The sequence below is a fragment of the Leuresthes tenuis genome, unplaced genomic scaffold, assembly GCF_036924035.1.
Source record: "Leuresthes tenuis unplaced genomic scaffold, fLeuTen1.0.hap1 SCAF_16, whole genome shotgun sequence".
NCBI classification, from domain to species: Eukaryota; Metazoa; Chordata; class Actinopteri; order Atheriniformes; family Atherinopsidae; genus Leuresthes; species Leuresthes tenuis.
The window spans coordinates 12,252,202-12,266,321 of NW_027325370.1; positions in this window are offsets into that span (position 1 = coordinate 12,252,202).

Genomic DNA, 14,120 nt, shown 5'->3' on the forward strand with positions numbered 1-14,120 from the left:
AATGAAAAGGTAAAAAAAAATAGATGTGATAAAAATGATTTCAAATGATCAGTTAATGTCTAGCAATGACTTTTCATGTGTAAAAAATGAATGAAATAATCTAAAGAACTGAATCAGAAAAAAAGATTAACAATATACAATCCTAACCAAATTCACAAAAACAAAAAGATAATCAACAAAAATAAAAGCATACTGTGCAAAATTCTGAATAGATGGATATAACCTCATTCACTTTCTTTAATTAATTCCATTCCCTTCCTCTTAAGCTGTCCAGCAGCAGGGAAAACGATTTATGTCATCTTTTATAGACATTCTTATGTGGACAAGTGCAGATTTATGCACACAGTAAATGTTTTTTATATGTATGATGTTAGAAAGAAATGGTCAGTCAGGAGTCTATCTGCAAGTGTTTGTATCCAACAGGGCTGATGATCTTAGATGTGAGAGCAAAATTCCCAAGGGCACACTAATAAGAATAAAGAAAATGAAAGTGGGGGGATAAAAAAGAGAGAAGGGATGAAAAGAGGAACAGGCACAGAAAGGAAGGAAACACTGAAGACATTAATGACAGAGTGAGCTTGTGATGAAAGGAAAGGCGGGGGGTGTGAGAGATAAATGGGGTCACAGGGGGGCTGGCAGTGACAAAGACCAAAAGAAAGACGACTTTAGCAAATTAAAAGGAGACAATAGCAGATAAAAGAGATACACTTTGACCTTCCAAAGGATCAAATTGCAATACAGAAAACTAGACATAAGCACTGACAAGACGCATAAAGACAATTAGATAAGAGCAGGGGAATAATCTAATGTTAAAAGAGCTTTTTATGAAATTTGTGAAAATCTAACATATGCAAGCAATGTCACATCAGTTTCTCAAAGTCAAATAATTGTTTCATTTTATTTAAACTTGGTGTTAATTCCAACTGTTGTGGCTCTATGGACCTTTGCTTTGCAGCTTTGCAAAAAATATGATTGGGGTGCAGGGTGTGGCTTTTAGCTCGGCAGCAGAGGGAGAAGCGGTTCAGACTGGTTCAGGGAACAGAACCAGGTGAGGCTGATTAGTGCCGTCAAAGTGTATTTTCTAATCAGCCTCCAGACGCCGTCCCGTGAGTACTTCGTTCTGCTTTGCGGCGCCACTAGATGGGCAGCTGTAAGCAACACAATGTATTTTGAGTTTGTATGACAAAATATTTTGTGGAAAAATAAAATGTATCATGTGTTCACAAAATTAAGAATCAAGAACTTTATTATATAAACTAATGCGGCAACAGTCGAGGATAATTATGGTTGAATCCCCCTTCAAATTTATTCCAGTCCCTCTTCATGGACAAAAAGATAACTTTAAACGATTAACAAGAAGGCACAAAGACAACAGCACACCCTGACAGACCATGAATCTCAGGAATCGTCAGTGATCCTGAGATTGCAGCTCTGCTGAAAAATGAAGAGGAAACGCTTTGCTTCCAAGGATAGAACCTCTTGATTCAAATGATTGTACACAAAAAAGTGGGTAGCCACCGTGGTGTCACCTGTTGGTTTGTAGATTGGATGCTTCAACTGCATATCATATGCACTACTATCTGCTCTCAGCTTTCTGAAGCTTCCTATTTCTTATGTATAGACAAACAGTCTACTTATTTCTTATGTGTAGACAACAAAAAACAAGCATAAGCAGTTCACATAGTGTTCATTAATGTGAAATATAACTGTTTAGGTAATTACCCTCATGTACTTAATTTACTAGTCTTACTTCATTACATTGTTAGAGGTTAATTGTTCATCAAACTATATCCCTACTTTTGCTTGTTTTACTGAGCATTTGCAAGAACCAGGAACAGTGTTTTTCATTTATTTACTATGCAGGTTTACTATGATCACAAATGAGTAAACACAGACACATGATTATCTAAAATAAAGGTTAAATCTGACATAAGTGACACGAGGGTTTGGTTTGTTTTGATGCAATTTTTGGGCAGAGAGAGAAAGACCATGACTACAGGTTTCTGTTATGCGGTCCTGGGGATGCAACATGGAGTTCAGAAAATGACCATCGGGGCAGGGATAGATTTTGAAGAGACCCATGAAAGATGTTACTACTGTCATCCGTCTCTTCAGCAAATATAGTACTTACCGCTGAATGTCATGGTTTCTCATCCTTTTTTTTAAAAAACAAGCAACATACAAAAGAAACATAATCAGTCTCCAGCCATGGATGATTAGTCACTCATTTTCTCCTTAATATGTATGCTTTACTTTTCATCCTCTAGAGTCTAGACCCACACAAAGTATATGAGCAGTTCTCTGAAAAACTATGTCGGCATGGAAAAATCCAGCGTTTTATATTCAAAGTCCAAGTGGAATATAGCCTCATATGGGCTTACTGAATGGTAAAGTTTCTCTTCCATCATTTGATTATATTTCTATTGGAAAGTTTAATGCAAAACATAAAGTTTAGTTTGTGTTTAATGTTATGAGGATTAGTCAAGGCAGCTTCATGGAACCTGCAGTACTAAACATTGAATTAAGGCAGGGGTCACTGACACGGTCACTTAGTGCTTGGCTGCCTGGTTTGGTTTGATTTCTCATTGATACTCTTTCTGTCTCATCATCTCACCTGCTGGCTCACTCTAAATGTAGTTGTTTTGGCTCACAGTTTCAGTGAATGGATTTGACATGTTTTGGTAACAGAGGAGCTGTCAACGAGAAGCTGCCAGGCTTTTGAAGCCAAGAAAGGGAAGTTATATTGTATACAGCAAATGTTAGATGATATGGTATGGTGTGTTATGGCATATCTCAGAACTGGTCAACCTTAAGCATGACTGACTATAACTGATGTAAGCGAGTGAGATCACTCTATTGATGGAAGTGGCATGTTCTGCTGTACGATAACATGACAAAGTCAGGATTCATCTGAAAAAACAGCCGAGTTTAGCAAGGCTGATAATGTGACCTTGATGAAGTGAGTCTGACCGTCCTAAACCGGTGACTGTACAGGAGATTGCCTGTCTAAGTCTTGCATTCACCCATTGATGGAAAGGCACTAGTTTCCAAACCACTGCTTAATAGTAGTGGAAAAAAACAAACCCCACTATGAGTCAGTTTGTATCCGTTTTTTGGTTTCTCAAATTAAGAAGTTCAGGCTTTTGCTGGAACCTTTTTGAAAAATAAAAAGGTTGGCTGATTATGTTTAGTTCGGCCTATTATTGAACTTGGCCTTCTTCTATCCATCACTGTCAAATAGATGCAAAAACAAGCTCCTGCGATCAAAGCCAAATCTGATGCTTCTTTTTGCTCAGTAATCTGTCATATTCACTTTTCTTTACAGACCACTGCCAACTTTGGGGAAAGGTCATAGAAGTCCTGTTCTGCCACAGTCTTTTCACTGAGAAGTGAAGTTGTTTTGCATTAAGAAATTATTTGTTGTATGGGAAGGGTGGGGCATGCACTTTGGATACACGCATTATCAATATCAAACACATGTTGTGATTTTGCCAACAGAGGAGCTGATACTTTTTGACTCATAGAAGTGGCAACTTTAAGTTCAGCTCGAAAGAGTCAAGCTTCATAAACTATTCTCTGTTTCATCTTTTAGTAAAACTGTGATCTTTCAGTCAGAAACCAGTGGAGGTTGTAATCGGCCTTCACTGGTCGCACACTGTAGCATCTGTTGGCTCAGTTTGTCGGCAGGGAAAGGCGGAGTTGGCTTTTAAGAGGAGAGGAAAGATGTTGCTGCTTGACTGGGCATCACCGAAGCAGAGAGACTTTTATACATGTGCTGAGAACTGAAAAAAGGAGAGTTAGAGGGTGGGAAGGTGAAGCAAGAAGAGAAGGACATCTATTTAGTCATCAGGTCACTATTAGTAACTACTTTTCTTCAGGGGTCCAAAGTGAAAGTATCAAAAGAAGCTGATGTCTTTGAATTCACCCTGCTTTTCCTCCTCATCTTGTTTCTTTTTTCTATCTGCATTTTCCCTGCTGCATTAACATAACTGTTACTGACCAGAAAGACTGAAGTTTTAATCTATTTTTGCTGCTAAAGGAAGATCTAAATGTATCGTGCCATGAGGTGAGATTTAGGAATTAGAAGAGGACAAAAGAAACAAAAATCTAATATCGTCTGACATTACAACAAATACTGTTGGCGAACACAAACACAATACAGTAGGGGGTGCAAAAATGTTCCCCTTTGTTGAAGGGGAAACACCAGCTGATGAAACACACACACACACCCACACACACACACACACACCTCTTTCTTGTGCCCCAGCCAAAACACCAGTTAAGTTGTTTTACAGGCGTAGTGATTATTTTGATAAGCCTAATGATGATGGATTGACTGAGATTTGATGGAAAAATCTTTTTTTACTTGTCATAAATTTTAAGGTGGCACCTTATTTTTCCTTGTTTCAGAGGTTTGAAAACCATTACGCTGTGAGGGTTACGGGACATTAAACAGCCACCTTTAAAGCCTGCAGAGGGACCACAGCAGGAGCAAGACTGCTGTTTATCACCTTCCAGAAAAACCGTGCATTTGAAATGAGATGCAGGAAATTTGGATGATTTGGTGATTCTTATTTAATCGAAAGTGAAAAGTTTATTCTAAATCACAAGCTTTCTTTTGTAAATACATACAACGAATTTGATTAAGTTGGCCAGAAACCACCAATGGTTTGTTGCCTTGAGACTGTGTGCTCACTGATCGCTTGTTAAGTTTAGAAAAATATGATAGAGTATGTAAACCAGATAAGTAATATTCTGGTCAATCTAATTTAGTTAGTTTGTTTTGAGATTGTGACTTCCAGACAGCTGAAAAACACTGAAGGTTAACATGTGGCATCAGCGCTCATTGACAAACGGGTCAGTGTTCTCAGGTGACAATTAACCAAAGCATACATTGATACAGCAACTTCATTATAAAAATATTAAATAAATAAATAAAAAGATAATAAGAATGATACCCCAAATAAACATTCTTAATGAGAGAAGTCGCTGATGCTCTATTAACCTATTCTGACTTTCTGTTATGACTGGCCCAAAACTTTGCCAAATAGATGACAAAGTGTTCCTTTTATTTTCCTCTTGTTCTAGCATGTTTTCTATTAGTCTTTCGAGAGTATTAAAAGTTTGTGAATTGTGTGTGTTTAGTCTTTTGGGAGTGCTTAGGATTTGTGCCTACAGGGGAGCAGTGAAGATGACTTACGAGATTAAAGAGATTAAGACATGTTTGTAATTTATCATACTTATATATGTATATATATACTGAAAGGTTCATGCACATAACTCTTTTCTTGTGAGGGCTTTCGTTAGCATAATGCATTATTTAACCCTTCATTCATCACAACTGCTGTACTGATCACACCTACTTAAAAGCAAAATTCGACTCTGACTTTTTAGAAATATCCTCGTTCTGGAGTCAAAACTTCAAACTGTCCAAGTACAAGAGCGCACACACGCTGTGACCACCCATGTCATCTCTTAAATTTTATCAGCACTAAATATTGACACACCGCATATCACTCAGCACCCATGACGCAGCATGAACACTCACACACCCCACCACGCGCGCTCCTCCATCCATCCTGACAGTGATGATGGATGTCGTTAAGGATGGAAGGAATCAGCAAATAAACATCTGGTGCTGTGATCTGTGGGTCAAGAGGTCACAGACCATGGCCAGTGTCTGCGTGTGTGTGTGTGTTGGCATCTTAATGACACCATAATACTGATCAGCCACATTAAGGTCCTGACCCTGGCATGCTGTAGGAACCACACAACAGTCATCACTTTGTCCTCACAGAGTGGACGCACACGACCAGGCTCTTTGTTTTAATTTACTGATTAAGTCTTTTCTGCTTCAGCAGAGGTAGGCAATGATGAGTGACAGGATGGGGACCACTGGGAGGAGAGTGTGAGACACTAACACAGAGGTAAAACAACCAAACAAACAACAAGCAGCTGTTGTAAGTTTACGTTTTTAAAGTAACTTTGTCTAAGCAGGCAGTGAAAACCGGTAATGATGCACATGTGCGCTGAAGCGCTGGATTAATAACTTTGATTACAATTAATGAACAGCATGTTGTATCATACCCAAACGCTGAGTACCACATTGTGCAGAAGCTCAAACTTCAAGAGAAGATTTAAAAGCAAATAGTGGTTTAATTCAAAGTTATAAGTAATATTAAAAGTATTATACTTTTGGCCTCTTCTTGTGAACCCTGTTGGCTCTGTATTTCCAAATTTTAATCAAAAAGGTGGTTTACATTCATCATTTTCCTGCTATAGTTTCTGTAGTTCATGAATTACTATCATGCATTATTCACGTCTCTCTCTACAGTGAAATCAAGGGAGCACGCTTTAAATCTTTGTGTGCTGAAAAATGCTAACTAAAGCAAAAGTTTTCCCAGCACACTATTAAAAAGAATTTATGTTGGCATTTCTGTTGATAAGGAAGTCACTGCTAGTTTGTCTCCTCACAGTCGTTCAACTGGAAACCAACTGAGTGCTCACTGTGGGGAGAACAGAGAAGAGAGGAGTGGATGATTTACAAGAGAAAGAGAAGCGTGAGGACAGGAGAGGTTTGTCCTTTGGGATTTCACGCTAGCAATCTTTGTGTACACGGGGGCATGTGCCTCTGTTTTCTGGTATGTGTGCAGAGGGGTAGGGCATTAAGACACGCCTCCGAGGCTATATTCAAACTCAGAATGAGGCTTAAGTACATGAGGTATTTGTTAGGGACAGGACAGGAACATCCTGTTTTTTTTCATGCATGACCTGATTTTGTTCCCTTCACCACAGAATACAGATGCTTCAAAAAACTGGGGTGAATTTTAAATTAAACCGGAATCATTTTAATTGTTTTTCAGTTTTATAATCTAAACACATATGTACATGACACCATTATGTTGGGAATTTTAGCAACTGTACAAATTTTAGCATCTGTACAAATAGCAAAAACAAGGAGCCGTATGGTATATGATATGATCCCTACTGAGAGTGATGTCCACTCATGCAGAATATACTTAACCTACTGCTTAGAGTTAGTCAAACACTGATTCTTGATATTAGGCAACACTTCAGCAATTACAAAATACACTCAGCGATCTTCTGCAGTGATGACATCTGTAAATGACCAAATCACACCCAGGAGAAAGAAGTATAAATTCAATATAATGACAATTGTTTGGAGCTAAAATGAAATCTGACTGAAGCCATGTTCTAAAAGTTTCTGAATATGCCACTATTAATCATAAAAGCATTTAATAAGTCATTCATTCGTCATTTAGAATCTTCCCTTTTGTGGTGAACTGGAATTGCAGTCAGTTTGAGCAGAACAAGAAGCTTTAAATGACTTCCTCATGCAGCTCCACAGCCAGGGTTTTTCATTTTTTTTCTGCATAATGGAAGTCCCCATGTGGTCTCTTAAGTATGTCAGCTGTGTTTTATCCTGGTCTGGGAGTGTTTAGTGTCCAGTGGTCAGTGGTAGGGTCACAGCTTAATCAGGACAGGCAGGAGTTCTCCCTGTGTGTGATTGTGAGAGTTCACTGCCTAGGTCACCCTCTAATCAGTCTAAATTGAGACGGGGCGCATGAGGTGTCCTAAAAGAGGCCTGTGGTGTATGTGTTTGAGCGCGGGAGAGCGGTCCCGAATGTCAGCCTTTTATGCACAGGCCACATGTGTTGAAAGACCTGTGTTTGAGAAGTTTTATTCATTCTTCTATCACTGTCGCCTCTCTGTCACTCCCTGCCATTTACGTCTCCCTCCTACATGGCTCTCTTTGATTATTCCTTTCTGTCTCATCAGTTGTCTTTAATCTTCTTGGTTCGCTCTCTCATTACTTATTGTCCTTTCCTCTGTCACGCCATTTTACTTTCTGCCCCCCTTCTTTTTCCTCATCATCCTCCCTCTGCCTTTTATTTAACTTACTCTTCTCCTCTATAGACGTCATTTGTCTCCTGTTTTCTATCTTTCCCCCCTTTTTCGACCATGTATTCTGTTTTCTGTTTTTTTTGTTGTTACTTTCATAGGTCTACTTTTCTTTTCATTCTTTCCTCTTCCTCTGCAGATTATGGTGTTGGTGATGGTGGCAATGCATGGATTTTTCATAAAGAAAATAAATGATATCAACAAAAATCCCATCTCACTTCTTCCTTGATTATCGTAAGGCTTCTTTTCTGATTTCCTTAACCCTGAACTATCTAGCTGTGTTCGTGAGGTTTCTTGGAAGCTTCTAGAGAAGCCAAAAAACAGGGCGGGATGTGATGAAGGTTGTTGGTCGTTTGGGTGTGTATCCTCATAGTCACGTTAACATGGTAGAATACTAAAACAGAGTTATTATTGGCTTGTTTGCCTCCCTGTTCCTTCATATCCAAATAGATGTCTACTCTGCTGGTTGGCTGAGGGAGAGCATACATACGTCTTCATACATTCGATTTGAGCCAAATGAAATCAGCAAAACAGCAAAGCAGAACGTAAGCAAACTAAGTTTCAAATGATCACGTCACAATCTGGGTGTAACACATGCAAGGAAATGACATGAACAGCAAGAAGGGGAAATAAAGATACAAAATAAACACCCAAAACTGCTGTAAAAATCTTAATCAAACAAAAGATATTGAAGTTACAACCCACTGCCTAAGACAGACTCCTTTGTTTCTAAATATGCAGCCAGATATTGGAAGGTTGTGAGGAAACTGGGTCAGTATGCTCCCTGCTTACAGATGCAGCAGCTGCTGCGGAACCATTTTCCTCGACTGAATTCTTTATTTCTGTCGAGTTTATTCCTGCTGCTTATGCTCATCTTACTGGCAATGTTTTCCAAGTCAGCTAGCCGTTCAAGAGAAAAAACAAACAAATGAAAAAAATAAGAGACTAAAGAGCCTTTAATTTTTTCTTTACTTTTACAGGTCTACGCGACTTAATCCTAATTGAGCACTGGAGGAAGATCAAGTTGAAAATTAATATATAAAATAGATTCATAGCAAAGTTATCCCTCCCAGTTACAGCCTATGACCCTTCAGAAGTGTATAGCACTTTATTTATTTGCAAAGATGCTGCCCTTTGCCTGTATTTTCTTTGTTTTCTTTGTGTTCAGGACATATTTTAGCTGTGGTGGTTATGTGCACACCAGCTAATGACAGCGTCCAGGTGAGGCAGCTATAAAAAGGTAGCCAGTCATTTAATTTCCATTTAATTTAAGCTGTTCTTACATTTTATTTTATTTGCTGACATGGGTGTGCGGCAAAATATCCTGAAAATACAGAATAACCTGGATGACTTGTGTAAGGTCAGGTATTTGAAAAAAGACCAACCATTCCTTTAGGTATGAATTTGTGCTGCTTCCATCAGGGAACAGATATTAAATGTATTACACAGTGCAATGCATTACAAATCAGTTGCTGTAATCAGTTTTGTAAATGGCAATATTCAAGTGCCATCTGTGTTTGTTGTGTGCTGTTGTTTACTCTTTTATATCAAGTATATCAAGTATTAGTTTGTTTGAGTTTGTTTGTTCTCACTTTGCACGTTTCTTTAACTCCTTATTCTAAAACTGGCCCTAGGTGTAAGTGTGAATAGTTGTATTTCAGAGTGATAGCCTGCCATAATCTTACAGGATGTGTTCCACCTATCTATTGCCCAATGCCAGCTTGGAAAAGTTCTCTAAGGTGGGAGAGGCCTTCATTTCAGGACTCCATTTTTGTTCAACTTGAATCGAGGAATACAATATTTTATTAATCTCTTAGATTACCAATTTCTGTCAAGAAATACATTTTAAAGTCTTTAGATTAGATTTATAAAGAAGTAAAAACAAAAATCTTGTACTTTGGAAGATAGAAAGCATTCATTTGTTTAACTGATGTTTACAACCTGTAGCACACACCTGAAAATGAATTGCATCTTAGTTTATTCTTGACTTTGTGTGCCAAATGTGCAATGAACACAAATCCTTCAGTTATCTTTCTTTTTTTTATAAACGAGTGCAACTGACAATGACACCCTTCTGTAACATTTACACATTTGGAGCAGTGGACTGAGGGGTTTCTTTGCTCATGGGAATTTTAACAATGATCATTAAAGAAGGGAAAATCGCTGGTCTCTCACTCCACACACTCACATTTAGAAACAAACAAACTGACAATCTTTCAGTTCCAAGCTCGTTGCTCAGCCTGTTGGCCATGGCTGACTTTGTAATCAGAATGCTTGTGATGTTACTCACCACAAAATAACATCCTTAACTTGAACCCACCATGACTGACTTAGAAGAGCATTTTCAAATGAATTTGGCTACTGGGGCATTGAATGAAAATACATACTGCACTGTTTAAGCAGAAAATGTGCCATCCTGACTGGATATACATTCATTTTAATGCATGAACAGAGGCCAACTTTGGTATCCTTTATTTTTCAAAGAAACAAGTATTCTACTGTAGACAGGTAATCTACTTCATCTGTTGATCTAGGAAATACTGATTCATGATTGTTTGAGCAACTGTCTTAGCCGTTGGAGCTGAAAGCAAAATGCTTGCACTGTCCTTCTTGATGAGCGTTAAAAACACTCTGTGCTTTTTACTGTGCTTTGATGCTTTGTGTTCAAAAGGAAAAAAATGACCTTTTGGAGTTTCCATCAGCACAACTTCACAACAAAACCCCAATGAGCGGGTACTGAGGATGAGCTAAGATAGGAAAGACACGCATCACCTTGGTAGAACCATACAGTTCCAGTGGAAAGATGATAGCTGTTCTGACATGTAACACCCACTTCTTTACAGCAAAATGGAGCAGAGATGAGGAAGCATGGCCTCTGGAGAGTATGAGGCCACAGTACTGTGGCCTACTGTGGCCTCATACTCAACATCCCTCACGTTCATCCTAGTGCTTACCTCACACAACAGAGACAAAGATACACATATGTTGAACAAAGTTGAGAAAATGTATTCATGTCACAATTGATTTCAAAACTAGTGTGTAGCATTGTGAGGACTAAGTTCACCAGCCTACGCAGATGTCTAGAATCAGCCTCATCAAAGTCATCCAGTTCAAAGTCCCTGAAGCTTCAAACAGAAAAGAAAACACAATTTTCAGATTTACTGTTCCTATCTTTCTGATTACAGTTAAAGTTGGGTGTATTGTGTGTATGAATAACTCACTGCACTCTCAATCACCTTAAATGAAAAGCTGTTTATTCTACTAAAACCTCAGGCATTCAGCCAGCAGTGCAATCTAAACAACAAAGATAAAGGCTACAGTTTGGAGATATTACCCCTCTATTTTGGTTTGGTGTTGACAGGATCCTTTAGAGGGTCTTACTTGAGACTCATGAGACCTGCTGATGTGCCAGCAGAGCCAGCAGAGCGCATCATTATGTCAAACAAGACCTGTGATGAATATACAATTATTTGGACTTTCCACATCTGAAACTGTTTACAGTCTAGTTAAAGACAGCTCTGCATACCCCGATGTCTTGTAGATTTCTTCCTTCAATAAACTTTATCGAAGTTCTGTTACTGTATGTGTATGTGAAAATAATGAACGTCCTAGCTGTGAGGGAATTATCTCTTCTTTCATAAAGGATGGACCAGTGTTTCCCATGCTAACGGGGATAATAAAAGAAGCACCATATCTACTTTCCCAGGTATTTCGAGAGTTTGACCAACTTTATATTCTTTTCACCACTTAGATTCTTCCTGGATATTTCACTTTGGAAGGTTTCTAAGCAAAATAGATAATTCCACCAGACCCTCCGTGTTCAGAGCCTTTACACAATGCTAATGATCGATAAAGAGACAAAGAGAAGGTGACTGATTTGTCATACCCTGCAGTTACACCAATCAGTTGCTCCCTGAACCACAAATCCATTTTTCTCCCCTGGCAACCAAGCTAGCAAATCTGTAATTTGCAGATTCTGTTATCCAAATATGGTCACTTCTGGCTCAAAAAACAAAGAAATTAACAAAAAAGTGGTGAAATCTAAACGCCAATTCTAAGGCAATAGAATTGTGTGTCTACTGACAGCTCCTGAGAGAGCAACCAGCAAATCCATGCTGCAAGATAAAATGGATCTGATTCACAACACTGAAGCTAAAACTAATCTATGATCTATTCGCGGCCACAGTGCCCAGCTTTTTCCATTTGATATAAAGATTGTTTCAAGATATACTATAGTGTCTGTTATGAAAAAAAAAAAATTCTCAGAACTTTATATGTGCAAAATCTTCTGATGCATGTTCTGTAAAGAGCCGTGACCACCCAAGTGAGAATGTTCAACGGCCTCTATTTTTATACATTCTCAAGGCTTCTGAAAAATACCAAGCTAACAGCCTATGATCACAACAGAAGCAATGTAGCCGTCATTTTGTTACAAAATATTGCTTTCCTGTTGGTGGTGCTGTGTGTTAACTGTCCCGTACAGTTCTACTGTGTTTCCCGTGGAGTCGAGTATTTGTTTGACTCTTTCTTATTGGACACTGTGTTCAACACTCTCTCTGTAATGGTCCATCTCTGAATATTGATATCTATCTTTACAGACCAAAGTACCTCTCCCAAGTCACTTTGTCCTTTACTGTTTCCACTCAAGCAAAGTCCATTATATTATTTTCTAGTCCTATTTAGCACTAAAGATGAAAAATTTATGAACCCTGAGGCACATACACAAACACACTGTCTCTTTGCCTTTTCCCTCAAAATTGTTCTCCATTCATTATTTCTGCCCTACCTCCCACATTGTGAATTCATGAACTTCTGCCTTGCCATTCCCAATCACCTCTCAAGAAGCGGCAGCCTGATTTGCCAAAGTGATGCAATGTCAAGATGCCGCAAATAGTTTTACATTTCATCTGTACTGACAGCCAGAAGAGCATAATATAATCCTGGGAGAATTTTGTGAGGTGCAAAGAAAGTCCTTCAGTCAGACAGTACAATTCTAAAAGAGACTAAATTATGAGAAGTATGGCGTACCTATCAGAATGAATTACATTGTTCAACAGTTTGGATGTTGAGTCTAGGACACAAGAGGATCTTTTGTGGGATTTTTGAGAGCAAGCAACATGTTTGAAAACCACATGAGTGTTGCTGGTGATTGGTAATGACGCTGAGGAATTTAAAGACGGGGTTATAGAAGCAAATGCTAAAACAGAGCAAAGGAAATTCAGTTTGTTTAATCATCCGAGCTACTCATGTTCCTCAGAAAACTTGAATTTAAAGTACCGGTCCTCCACTCAGGTCATTTCAAGTTACCAGTTCCTTTGACAAATACGGGGAATGGTTATCCACAATGGTGGTAAAATGGCTGCCGCTTTTACAAATTAATTAATTCAGCTCTTTAGCACTCACCCTACTTGTGGCCTCTTCTGCTGGGTTCCCACGTCTGTTTGCCTTTTAAAAAGAATCTGCATTTGGACAAGTGTTGTTCAGTCATGAGCCTCTGAGGTCTGAGAGCACTTCACCCCAGAAAGGGCGCCAATCAAAGCGACTTCAGTGAAAGTTGGCCACGAATTTGTCATTGATGGTTGTAAAATAAGCAAAATACCAGTGTATAGAATTTACAAAGTTTTGCGTTGTCAACTGTGCAAATTGTATCACATTTAGTTTGCAGTGTGTTGTTGTTGCAGCAAAAAAACATTGTGAACTATTTGAATTGATGCCCAGGTTCAAATTACTAAAAAAAAAGGCAATTTAGATCTTTAAAACTACAACACACCTTTTAAAAAATGTTTGTTCTTTTGTCTGCAGAGACAGACAGAAAAGGAAATTTAGCTTTAGTTGACTGCTTTTTCAAATTAAGTTTGTTCAACAAGTTAAACACAGACAGCATTTGTTGTTTGGGTCAAATGTTTAAACTTGTAGGATGAACTGAGAATCACAACTTTGGTTACACATGAATTTATTCTATATCATATATTTTTTATGGTCAATTCACGAACATCCCTATCCATCTTTTCATCGTCAAGAACACAATTAAGCTTTTACCACACCAGTGGTGACAGACAGCATATACAGTTCATTACTGGCAGCCTCCTCTGCCTTCCATGTAGGATGTATATATGCAAAGACCTATTTGTGTTCAATATGTCGGATTTTGCTCTGTGTCTGCTGTATCACTTTATGGAACAAAACAAAAAGCAGAC